Source organism: Anticarsia gemmatalis, chromosome 12 (assembly GCF_050436995.1).
Source record: "Anticarsia gemmatalis isolate Benzon Research Colony breed Stoneville strain chromosome 12, ilAntGemm2 primary, whole genome shotgun sequence".
NCBI lineage: Eukaryota > Metazoa > Arthropoda > Insecta > Lepidoptera > Erebidae > Anticarsia > Anticarsia gemmatalis.
The window spans coordinates 4,407,944-4,422,124 of record NC_134756.1 but is presented as its reverse complement, the minus strand read 5'-3'; the positions used below and the strand labels follow the sequence as shown (position 1 = coordinate 4,422,124).

At 32.8% G+C, this 14,181-nt stretch overlaps 1 long non-coding RNA gene across 1 annotated transcript in view; it reads right to left on the bottom strand.

Annotated features, from left to right (window-relative positions):
* Positions 1 to 14,181, bottom strand: part of LOC142977115 (uncharacterized) — a 31,342-nt gene that overhangs the window by 9,425 nt on the left and 7,736 nt on the right. The window contains exon 2 of the long non-coding RNA XR_012959690.1: positions 4,198 to 4,276. This is a non-coding gene — a long non-coding RNA (uncharacterized LOC142977115). The remainder of the gene's footprint in view (positions 1 to 4,197; positions 4,277 to 14,181) is intronic.

Below are 14,181 nucleotides of genomic sequence, written 5' to 3'. Positions count from 1 at the left end.
TTAATTTAAAATTTCTAATAAATAAGGAACGCAAATAAAAAATTGCCACCCACTTTTAGAGATATTTCTCTTTCTCATTCGCATTTGATATTATTATGAGTTATTTTTATAGGATTTTATTTATTACTAGCTGACCCGCGCAACTTCGCTTGCGTTACATAAGTGTTAAAAATTTTCCCCGTTTTTGTAACATTTTTCACTGGCACTCTGCTCCAATTGGTAGTAGCGTGATGATATATAGCCTATAACCTTCCTCGATAAATGGACTATCTAACACTGAAAGAATTTTTCAAATCGGACCAGTAGTTCCTGAGATTAGCGCGTTCAAACAAACAAACAAACAAACAATCAAACAAACAAACAAACTCTTCAGCTTTATAATATTAGTATAGATTCTATAACTTTGTGACTCATTCTATAAGTATAATTACTCTAACATACACAAAATCACGCCTTGTTTCCATATAGGGGTAGGCAGAGAGCAGAGAACTTGGCAAAATGACTGTTATCTACTTCGATAAAAGTAATTTTGCCAAGATAATATATTCCTTCATATATTATATTGTTTTGTTTATCAAGTTATTTGCTGTTATTATACTTTATATACTTTTAAACTTTCGCGTTGCGTGATTATTATGTAATAGAATACAGGAATTACAAAAACACGCATTTTACCTTGAAATGCAGTCAGCCTGCGACCACGGCAAGTGCAACCTGCGCCGAAATTTTAGGTATTTCAAGGTAAAATGCTATTATAATATTATTTGTTGTTATTCTGTCAACAGTAACTAAACAACAAAATTACTCAATAAACTCCCCTTTCAACCATCATGTTAACATTTTGACCTCACACTTTTCTATAGAAGATATTCATGAGATGAATCCCGAACCGGTCCACACAGTATTGATACAGGTCAAATGGTAATAGGGATGCTGGGCATGTGGTCAAAGGGTCAGAGGTGAGAATGAGATGACATTTGTACCTTTGTGAGATTTAAGTGTATGGGATGTAGGGTAGAGATTGTTGAAGGGTTAATTTTTATTGGTGGTGAAATTGATACATTATGTGGTCACTTTTTTTAGGGTGTTCTCATTAAAATTTAACCATTTAGAAAAAGATACCGTTTTGCCCTTTTTTTTGACTGTATATTTTTTCTCGATGTTTGATGGTCAGGGTTCTTTTTTGAAGTAATTTAGATTGATTGATAATTTTCTTTTATTATCAGTCTAGTTAGTGTTCAACATAATATCAAACAGTCTTGGCCGACTGCTGGAAAGGAATTGTACACGTCTTTACTTATCAAGTACTTTATGTCATTTTATTTGAGCTGACAGTGTCTTATGTAGTTACTTTTTGTTGTAGATTTCTTCGTTTTCAACCCAGTTTTGTCATAAGGAAACATTAGTCACCAAAAAATAGTTCATCCATAAGGCCCATTAAGCCAAACCCCCAATCCATATAAATTAATCTGGCATATCAGAGACAGTTGGGTAGTGGATACCCTCGGGGCAGATGGTTCGTAGCCAAAACAAACTTGCGTACATTCATTACAATTATAGCTCAAGTCCCATTTAACTGGTAGTTTTGGCTCGGACTACGTGATTCTATAACACTACTGTAATACTATGTAAGTACGTGTGCGGTTTGATCGTTAACTCGAGGTAAATGTAAGACAAAATCACTGTATTTTGTCATTCGGTGAGTTTTAACTGATGATAGGAACAAAATGGTCACCACTATTTACCACAAAATCAAAGCATTTTATTAATAGTGCTGGCTATGCACGCCTAAGTTCACTGTCAAGTTTTCAATGGACTCGTCGAGTTTACTTGTCTACCAATATGTCTGACTAAGTAGACTCGACGACTCAAGCAGTCTTTCTAACAACATAATTAGAACATTTTTTATTACGTATCATAAAACCGAAATCAAAAAGAACTGTGCAACATTTCAACAAAGAGAGTACAAAGTAGAATCATGTAAAAATCCTATAATTATTTACGTAGCCATCAAAAAGGTCACCATCAACAGACCCACCTCACATTCAAACCATTAAAAGTACATAAACATGAGTTTTATCGGGACCCGATACCCAAATACCCAATTAATCATGTGAGTAGACATTCACCCATCGGTGAGCATGTATGCACATTGTCCAGTGCAGACACACGGACGCACACACACAAACGACTAGGTACCGTGGGCCCTAACCACAATGGTGGGACTGAGCATGAATACGCTCTAACCCTTCAGGTCCATGCGGCAATTATTCAAAGAGAATAGTTTAACAGAAAGGATTGTAAGGACTGTCCCTACCACGTATAAAACGTCATTACATCACACACACTACAAACAAATTCAAACTTAGAAATCAGATAATAAAGTTGAGTTTCGCGTGTGAGGCGTTCGGTAGTTGTATGACAATTTGGGAGGGTAGAATTTCAGTATATTTAGAATATTTATACATTTGTCCGTGGCGGGTGTACGGACGGCAGCACGGATGAGACCTCGGCGAGTACATAATAGGTACAGTGATTTAGTACGGCGCTGTTGGTGATTTTAATGTAATTAGTCTGGCCGAATGTTACCGCCATTCTGTTTGTTCCCCGACAATGCGGAAACGTAATGCTCTTTGAGAGAATTTCAGAAATTTGCCGACTGAGCTAAATTATTTGCAGGAAATAAATAAAGGACCGCCACTGCCTTCTGGCAATCCTTCACTTGTTATTTTGTACCAGCCGGATATTTATCAAATAATAAGAGTAATTTTTGTTTTAATATTTTTTTCATTGAGTAAATATTAATATTACTGAGAGTTTTTATTAATAGTGACAGGTGGAAAATTGTTAAGTAGCAAATAAAGAAAATATATCTTTTTTAGCAACAATTATTTTACATTTGTTTTCAGATTTCTAATTTAATTTCTCCCAACTATATTATTTACTGTAACCTTACTAAGTTCAAATTGACACCTCTAACGGAAAAAACTATAATGAAATACATAATATGAACAAAATAAATTTAATTAAGAATTATAAATCATATGGGGCGTAAAGTATTATAAACGTGTATGTAATTACAAAACACAATTATTTATTTAAGTGTTAATGCGTCTTAAAACGAGTCCCGTAAAATATCAAGTGTACGTCCACATTCTGCGCATATCTTCTGATAAATGTATGGAGATAGAATCTGAATTAAAACTTTCTAAGAAAATTAAATTAAAATAGATACCTAGGTACATACTTAACTCAAATACTTTAACTAAATCTTAATTTGTTCTGCTAAAAATATATCCAACTTTAAAATAATTAAGTCCTTAAAAAGAAAAAGAAACAAAGTCAGTTAACTATTTTTCAAAGTTTTATATTTTTCAACCAAATATGGATTGCGTAAAATTACATTTTCAAAAAACTTATATTTTGTTCTGTCGTAATATCTCGAAAGGAATTTAATTTTAGGCACTACCTCAATTACAACATGTAACCTACTACTGCAAGTTACAAGTACTGAGTTACTGCAGTCTACAGCCATCTAGCTGACAATATTTATTCCATTATTTCTGACGTAAATTGTCTGAAATAAAAGATTTGAATTGAAGTGGTCAAGTGGTTCACGAGGTGAACAAAGACTTCTTAAACACCTTAAAAATAATTTTAACCAGAATCTCTCTCCACACATCTACCCTTAGTGCGGGGTAAGACTGAAATTGTGAAAACGGCAATGACCATGCAGAATAGTGATCATCAAAATTCCATGAGCGGAGTACTATTAACACGAGGGGTGGCGCCACCCCACTCTCCTCCTTTATGTTATACTGATAGAGAACTGGCCGGTCAGTTTCTGTGTGAATTTGGTTCTTATTAGAATATTTGTCTTGTTGGTTGATGATTTGGAATGTGTTAATGTTAGTTTTTCTTTTTCTCAATGATAAAGGTCTTGTTTTTCTTATTATGGATACACGTTTATACGTTCTTGGTGTAGTTTGGGAATTAATCGCCATAGCCGGTCAATATAATATTATTAGTAAAGTGCAACAGTGACTGCAAAATAATGTTTCTTTTAATTTTTTTGGTGATTTTTAGTTTATTAGTTACAACTTAAGATTCAAAGATTATACACGCGTTCTTCAACTAGGTACTGTACTTTGTTTCTGCATGTTGTATTAGGTACTATTTATTCCTAATGTTTGTTACCTATATTCTGTTTAAGGCATTCCATTTACTTCGTAGTTTTGATCTTCTTAACTGTTTACTCCAATAACTCCACTCGATTCTGAAACAAAAATAAAAGTAGGCGTAAATAAAAATTACTTTACTCTTTATTAACCTTCCAATAAAACGAGTCAGCGTCACTTGCGCTGCTTATGGACGAGGATAAGCTGGCCAAATATATCAAAAAATATCCGAAAATGATTAGATTGCCTTCGAAAACATACGCATATCACATGAGATCTGACTCAAATCTTCTGATTATAAAATATTTTATTTAACAAAACTAAACTAAACCAAGAGTAATTCATTTATTCACACCTATCTCAGAAACATTTACATTTTCAACCCCACATTACCCCAGAATTTCAACACATACACACTTAAATAAAATAGCCCAACGCATTCTCAGCGAGGAACAAAAACAATTCTACATGCCAGACATGTGACGTTGAAAATTATGACTCAAAGAATGACCAAGCGGAATGTGGCAGGCCGAAATTCCTTGGGGGGTGGAAAGTCCCCCCCTTTACCGTCTAGAAAGGTATGTGAACGAATTAGGGGTGCAATCGTAGTCTGGTATTCACATTTCCTAGTTTCCTTTTTTATTTTTATGTTGGCAGTTCAGTTGGAACGTTTTTAACTCGTTTTTTGGTTTTATGCTTGTGTTTTTTTGGCTTTTGCGTTTTGGACGATGTGGTAATGTTAAGATTTAATTTTGTTGTTTTCTGGAAGAATTTTAATACACACAAGGCCATTATAATGCTACTAAATAAAAAAATCATATTCAAAACTGCGATCTAACTTACTAGGTACCTACGCCTAAGCGATTGACAATATAATATTTTTATATCCTGAATAAGAAATTATAAGAATTTTTATCAAGACCACCAGACCAGTTGACGACTGCTATTATATGAGAACAATCATGATCATTGACCAATTGAAAAGCAGAGATATATTGATTATTTCAAACCGTATCAACTATTGATATCCAATCAATAATTTCAGCTATTTCCAGCAGTATCTATTAACACATACCCTTTGACTACATAAAGCAAGTTTTTTGCCAAACATTAAGGTACGCCCACACTGATGCGTACACTACGCACAATGCGTAGTTACATATTAATCATGCGATACGCGGCGGAACGGTCGCTCGTTAATCATTGAGCGGCCGGAACGCCCCCGCCCGCAATCTCGACGGGGAGACAAGGCTTTTTGTTAATTAATCCGCACTTATGTGACGCTTTTATGTATTATGTGTTGATTGTTGGTAAATGTGATTACCGTATCGATGTTTGTGAAGCCGTTGTTGAAAAACGTTAAATAATGCAGATTACTAATTTACAATGAAACCGACTCTGAATTTTCCGAATGACATTCCTGATACTTATCATCGCTCAGCCCTTTATGTGTATGAATGATCCGAATTTGATTATGAATTAACGATTAATACTGTTTGCTACAGTAACAAATAATTATGTTGAGCCAGGCTCAGTCTCATTTCTTTTTTTTCCTGTCTATCCTGAAACACCATCTAATTCAAAGATTTTTCGCAAAAATGAGATGTTAGTGTTATAAAAGCTTTAACATAGCTAAATTCTAGACTGAGAGTTTTCACCAATAAAAGCATTACTTAATTATTATCTGTTTCTCGCTGCAAAAAGATTGCACCCAACCGCTTCATTTAATTTTAATTAAATTGAGAAAACAAATCAATTTAACCGTATATGTACTTTTTTAATTATCGTCTATTCATATTGTTCATTAAAAATATTCTTCGGAAAATGAATGCATTATTTTCATCATTACTATCACGATGATTCGCCAAACCTCTTGCACTCAACAGCCACCAAAAATGGCCATTATTTTTGAAAATCCAAGCCAAATTAATTAAAACATAACACGACGTAGACCACGCAAGCGTAGGGTTACCCCCATCACTCAAGTTTTCTTCACTCGGTATAAAATTATGTTCGTATAACACCTCCATCACGGGCACACCCTACATTAATCATGTCGGGACAAGACTATTTATAGTATTAGTAAGTGTGGGTGTACCTTTATGTTCGGTGCAGTTTGCAAATTATTTTGGTTGAGGAAAATTTGTAAGATGAGATTTTGATTTGTATGTTTTTATGACGTGGGTATAAAGGAAAATGTAAGTTCTGCGCGTTCAAGGGTTTTGTCAAGAAATACAGCTATTGTAGCCTGAAAAAAATCCTCAAGAGCTCATTCGTACTAAATGCATTAATATTAAAACTGTATCTGTCGTCCTCTTACGTTTTCACGACTTAACCGCAGAGCAAATTACGTTAAATTTTTGCATGGAGATAGTTAAAGATTAGTTAAAACGATTTATTTTCACAGCCTACCGATTTGTTTTCTAAAATCACCTCCTATTTTTGAAAAAATGCTATTAAAATATTGAATGAACACTGCGATATTTCCCGTAAAGCATCGTAAACAAAATAAGTGTTATGAGTTATGACCGTCATCGATGCAGCACTAACATCATTATAGTCCACATACTAATTAAAAATATTCGCCAATTATGTTCTCTCGGACATCGATCGGTTTAACACGCAGTTTCAAAACGGCACATGTCTGCTGTCTTTGTAATGTGAGATATGCCCTTTTTTAATTAGGACTATGGCTGCTGCACTTTGCATTCACTTCGGACCCTTATATACTAAAAATATTTGAAATAATTGCATCAGTTTGAACAATGGATGACGCCATTAATGTCCATCCATTGTCTTGCGTCCCTCTCTCTCGATTGTTCTCTTTCTACCCACCCCCGACGAGTATTTTAGGGACGGAAAGGACCATTGTGTCCTATTACAATACATGTCGAAGTTTTGGGTGGAAAACATGCATTTTGTATGTATGTATATATGAAGAAAGGGTCGGTAGTGTCCGCTTACTCAGGGTCATGAATAAGACAAATACAAAAAAAACTATTTGGATTTTTAGAATAAATCTTAATGATATTCATCTGCTATAAGTTTTGTACCCCGAAGGATTTGTCGTCCATTGACAGCCCGTGTTTACCAGACAGACCAGCCTAGAGCAGTATTTTTACAGGTGTATTTTAATATCAAACACGGCCTTAGATATCGTTGGACGTTATATAATTAGTTTTAAAGTTTGAACCTAAGTTTAAACACTCAGCATGTCAAATAAGTATATTGTAAACAAGTATATTATAATATAAAAATACTGAAAAGCTGCTTCGAAATAACGGTAAGTAATATAAAAATAAATTCATGCACAGATTTTAAAATAGGACTACGCTTTTCTTATTTAGTTATAATAAAAATCAATACCATAACGTAGTCAGACTTTTATACGACACACCAACCACTTTTTTAACCAATAGAGTTTCAAAAGTTAAACAAATTAAAGCATAATAAAATAATAAGTAGTAATACAAAAATGTACTATATACAATAAAACCCCGTACTTCGACGTTCTTCAAAAAATATCTGCGGCAAAAACGTAGTCCGGTTTTTATAGCACATGTTTAAAAACAAACTATTATTCAACAAACACTATATCACGAAACATAACCTAGTTGTAACAAGGAGCTATTCAAAAACATGGTAAATATACCAAAAATAATGTGAACACAAAGATATTCTCTTATGTAAAGTGTACGACGGTTACACATGAAGGAGCAGAAATAATGAGACGCCAACTACTTACACTCTACAAAGAAAACTCATTGGTGAAATATGGACACAACTGTTTATATTTTTATACAGTTTCCTTACTTGTTTTTGTTGATAATTGTGTTAAATATAATTTAAGTTATTGTGTCTTTTAATATAAGATGGTTTACTCGGGAAATCTGGTGATAAAAGATACATATATTTTTTTATAGTTGTTTGGTGTTTTTACTCACTACTAATATTTTTATTTAAAATTATTTTTCTTTTCATTCAGGAGACACAAAGTTTAGTTTAAAAATGGGGTTTTAATAATGTGTTATTTATGTGCTTCTTATTTATTTTCAAATTACGAAAAGTTTGTAAAGTACGAAATGCATAGCATTTCGTACTTTACGAAGGGCCTGACTGTGGTCATTGAATTGATGCATAATGGTGTCATCTCCCATATAATATAAAATAGTAATCGTGCAACGCATAACTGTGAAAGTAATGTCAACAAAACGTAACAATTAAAAACGAAAAATACCAAAATATACTGTTATTTTCGCTCTATTATTTCTCAAACAAAATACTGATGACTTAAAATAGAAACCATCCCTTAGGGTTCCTAAAGGGTAGCGCCTACTGGTATTAGATTTGTAAATATTTTCATCGCGAAGGTTGGGACAGCCTACTCGTAACCGGACTAAGAACTTAGTTAAAATAGGCGGGTTCCATTTCCTAACAGAATGTCTGAGGGCAAATATTTGTAGGGAATAATATTTTGTTTAAGTTATATTTTTGTTTGCAAGTTACAATTCATGTAGGTATTACAATATGTGATGTGAAAAATGTAGTATATTTTAAATTCTTAAATAATTGCCTTACTATATCGCTTTACTATTGTGAGGTTTGCCTCTTTTTTTACTCTCATGTATTTCATTTCGAACGCCTTTAGAGATAAGTTTAGATTGCAATTATTATCCGATACATGGTCTTTAAAAACATTTGACGTTTTAATTACACAATTTAAGAAAAGCTGTAACAATAAACTTTATGAAATAGCATAACGTAACCAACACCGCTATAAAATAATTAATATAAATAAATTAAATCCTATAAGACAAGTCCATTAGTTTATAAATATTTTCTAATAATCATTTCAAATTATCTGCAATCCAATAAGAATATGAAGCGGACACGGGTAAACACTTCCATGTCGTGTTTGCTCAAATTGCCTGGACCAACGAAGTAAACTTCTAGACTAGCACAAATTGCCGTTCAATTCATATACCCCGACATACATACGCGTGCTGAATATTAATCAACATAGGATAGGCTTCATGTATTAAGACTTTCTCCTTTTTTAATTAAGGTACTAAACACACCGTTCTTTCTAAAGTATTGAACAAGTGTAAAAGTGCGCCACTGTAGTTCGTAGACTTAAATAAAAAAATATCCAAACATGGAGAAAATCTAAAAATGTATTCACATACGTAAATATTAATGTTTATCAGTTGTTTCATTATCATGGAATCAATTGATACTGTGGGAATTTCCCAAAAATATTCATTTATTATTTGCTATTTAGTCATCCAGCATCGTAACCGTCACGGGTTAAAAAAATATTGAACAAGTTCATATCCTCTATACAAAAGTACATAATTATTAAGTAGCCCATTAAACCCGACACAAAACTATATAATTTTCCGAAATTCCAAGCAAAACACACATGTATACGTGTAACAAGATAACACGTTCGCCGTACAGTCAATCGCAGCAATCCCGGCCACCGTTGATCAATCACACCTAAACTCAATCAGCGCCGGATATGGGCCCCACCGTCAATGCACCGCCCATTTTAACAACCGTATAAACGAGTTTTTGAGGAAATTGACTAGTCTAGGCTGCGGCCAGAGGGAAATTTGTTTCTTAGTTGAATTCCATATTGATTTGCTGTTTTATATTTAATTTATTAACGTCTGTGTTGATTTATTTTGTTTCAGGATGTTCCAGACGAGGAAGGCTTTTTTTTGTTTTTAAATTGTGCTTGAGGACTAAATTTTGTTTCTAGTTATGGGTCGTTAAAACTACATTAAGTTTGAATACTTATAATCATAGTTTACGTTAATAGTTATCAAAGATAAATCTGTACGGGTTTTTTTTGTTTTAACGATTTCAAACGTAATGATTTTCATTTAAGTTTCAAAAAAGTTCTTCGGTTGCTTTGACTATTTTAATAATTAAATGAGACATTGTCAGCCACTGACCGAAAATAAAAGCTGAATAAAAAAATTAAACGATAACTGCTACGAAGTAACAGACAGTACAGGCAGAAAACTGAAGAAGAAAAGAAACATAAAGTTATGCTGTAATATTATTATCATACATATAATATATATAATTTTTCCTTCACCATTGACTCAAGGCCTAACCCCTCCCTCATTACGGGAGGAGACCCTTGCCCAGCAGTGGGACAGTAATGGGTTAAATTTATTATTTTATTTTTATTATAATATAATTTTACAAGTGGACTTAAACTTCCCATTGGAAGGCAATACCAATATGAAAGCTAATTAGAACAGCTTGCTCTATTTCTAATAAGAGCACTTACATGTTCTATTATTAGAGTCAATAGCAAATACTAGGTATTGCACGGACTTAGCGTCAGTTCAGGGAACCTGGAAGTAAAGTAGATTACTAATAATTAATGAACTAATTATTATTATAATAATAAATAGATAAATTTAGCCCATTCATGTCCCACAGCAGTGCAAGGTTTTTCTCCCGTAATGAAAGATTAAGTTTTTTATTATTTTTCTTTGTTTGAATTTATTCGTATGAGTACTAAAAGAGATTTTAATTAAGCATAAGAAATAATTATTTTATTATCGACAATGTACTGAAAAAGGGTCAGGTGCGTAGTACTCGTAACCGGCGGTCTTGTATGACAAGATGTATGGATGTGAATAAGGCAAGAGAAGTTTATAAGGATCGTACCAAGTGGTATCCTTTGGTCTCTGCCTACCCCTATGAGAATAAGACATGATTTTATGTATTTGTTTTATCATAATTACTACACATTGACGAAAATTATATTGAAATACAATCATCAGCCTGTAAATAATAATTAATCCCGTAAGCTTAAACTAACTGTTAATGAACACACCTTACTAACTTCAAAAACACAGACAATAAAAAAAAGTATCAACGCAACAAATCCACAAATAGATTTATAAAACAAAGTTCACAATCACTAAAGTTTAAGCGAAAAAAACGCTTAACAATTCAAACTCTAAAACAATTTGCGTTTTAAAAAAGCGCTGGCATCAACTTGGAGCGCTTGAAACAAGGTTTAAAGGCTGTAAAGTCTTGAGTCCACTTTCACTCTCGGTAGAAGTTCGTTGCATTTTTCACAGAGCGCGTAGTACTTTCACTAGGAAGTACAACTTTTAAATAAGGTGTCTGGAGCTACGAACGTTTTGTTTCTGCGAAGGATCGTGTGAATTGCTTTGGTTAGAATTTATTGCGGCTTTTTTGGTTTGTAGTTTTTTCTTGTTTATTTTTTTCAATTATTATGCTGGTGTTTCATAACATTTTAGGGCTTATTGTAAGTATGCTTTTTCAATTTCTTAATGAGTTATATTTTTTTAAGTTATTGTGGATATTATATACAAAAGGGTTTAAACTGGAAAAGGAGTTTAAAAGTTGTACATATTAAAATAAGCATGAATAAAATTAAATAATTAAGCAAGACACCATGAATTGTCTAAACTTATTAAAACATATAATATCCACGAATAACCTTGCTACGTATCAAATTACTTAAGTAGATATAAATAAAATAATAAATTAAGTTACTTATTTTCTGTTTAAAGAAAATTTTCAAACACAAGCGAAGTTTTCGTAGCACTGGGCTAAAGCTTTCCACTTAGTAAACTAGCGACCTCTATGACAATGCATTCAGTAAGCGAGGGAAGCTTGAAACTTTAGTTGTGTGCTACTCGACGATAGATGGCGCTGAAAATATTCTTATTAGATTGCTTCTCTCTCCCAACTTTGCGATTTTTATACTTAGTTTGTGATTCTTGAATAGATAAAGTTGTAATAATTTTGAAAATAAAGACTTCTTTGCGTATTTTACTCTTTACATATAAATAATAAACAAAATATTTACAGCCAGCAGATGAGAATTTTAGGTTGTGTTTTTTTATTTATTAAATACTTTTAACAATGTGTCTTTTAAATAAATCAATATTATTCAAAATAATTGAATATGTACTTCTTTGTAACAATTTTGTTTACTAAACTACTAAAGATTAAGTTTACTTATAAAAATTACAATGATATTTCAATATTAACTTTGTTTAAATTGTTAATTTTGTTACTGGTTCCTTCTTATCCTTGAGGCTACTGCCATAACATACATAAATGTATAGGTAGGTATATGTGTAGGTATAGTGTATAGATTGTCTTTAAAAATAAATTATGATAAATTCTCTCATAAACGGGCCATCTATTTGATCTACTGAGTAGTATTTTAGAATACAGTTATGCCCGGTACTAAAAAAAATACTTAACTTAACTAAAAAAAAATATTTTAAAACAAACCATAATATAAGCAAAACTAACAAAAACGTTACAAAACACAGCGTCATGTACATAATTGTGAGGGTGAAGCCACAAATAACGCGACAGTCGGCGAAATATCTATTTCGGACCGCGCTGGACCCGCGTCACGCTGTCACGGACGCCCCGGAGGCCCGCGCCGACCAAGACGCGAGGTATGAGCGGTAGCGGGTTAAATCAGCTAATAAGAATCTCTTATTAGAATATTTATTGATGAGTGTAATGGAAACTGAGACGATTTTCAATCATATGTCACGGCTAAATATTATGTTAAGTTTTAATAGGTATATTAGAGACAAAGGTATTTTGGTATTCTTTTTAATATTAAAGTTAAAGCGACACGCTTTAATTTAAACATTTGCAAATAAATGCAAGACAAGTAGACTTAAGTGATCTTTGAGCAACATAGTACGGTCTTTCTGTATATTTTCGATTTTAGTCTAAACTAATAGAATTACACAACTTTCCTTAACTTATTTATTTAAACCCTGCATTTCATACATGATTTAATAATTTATTAATTTCGCAATAGTTGTGGTGAACTTTTAAATTGACCTCGATAAGAGTGTTTTCCAGAAATTGAACGCTCAAACGTAAAGCAGCAGTGATTATCAGCTTTAAACATTTCAGGACCTCATAACCTACACCAAACGTGAAATGTAGCCAAGTTAACGTGTACACATGAGGGGGCATTTCTTCAGCCCGTTGCTGGCTACGTGCAAACACTGTCACTGTCACGCTACAAAAAAAGGGTAAAATACAAAGCAATTTCTAGTTTCATGTCCCCGTAATTTAGTGAAATGTGTCATGTTTGAAGAAGGTATACATATTAGTGTATGGCAGTGTATAGTGTATGTAGTTAGTGGAAGTGTATGTAAAGTTGATGTTTATGTTATTATATTGGTTTGTGTTTCGAACCACTTGTTGTGTAATAATTTGGCTTTGGTTTTAGCTTGTTTTCATAATATTGTTGGTAAAAATATTTGGCACGATTTAAGGAGAATCGGTATAAGTATGGGCCGAAAAAAGTATAGGCAGTAAATTTATTTTATCTATTGGTGTTATTTCATTTATATTTTATGAAAGAAAATTGGATTGAACCTTTGTAATGGTTGTTTTTTATGGTCAACATATTATGAACTAAAGGCCCCAAAAATAGCATAGCGAAATGATAAATTAATGTCTTCAGGAAATAAGTACTTGATGTAAATAGAATCTCCTTATATTCATACACCCCTGGTTCTTAACAAGTAAATTTTCTTTCACGTCCCACATGCAAAATATTTTTCTTTTTCCCACACTACTATTCTTTCAAACTAAAACAACCATCCCTCCTACCTACATATTTAACCAGTAATATTTACATAATAACGCAGCCATATTAAATCAATTACCAATTTAAAAACGAAGGTATCATATTTTATTCAGTGAGTAAACTTTCATATACTTTATTCATAGGAGAGTTACCCAATAACCGAAATTCGCCTAATATTCTCAACTCAAACATACGAAATAGAAATCAAAACTACACAATCGGTGTACAGTAGCCATGGGTCGATTTGACAGCCCCCTTACATCCACTGCCCACAAAACAATAAACAAAGGAAAATAGACTTTAAAAGAAGAGCGTAGAGTTGTATTTGCTTTGTGTGTGGAAGGTAGTTGTAATGTTTTTTGTTGGCCA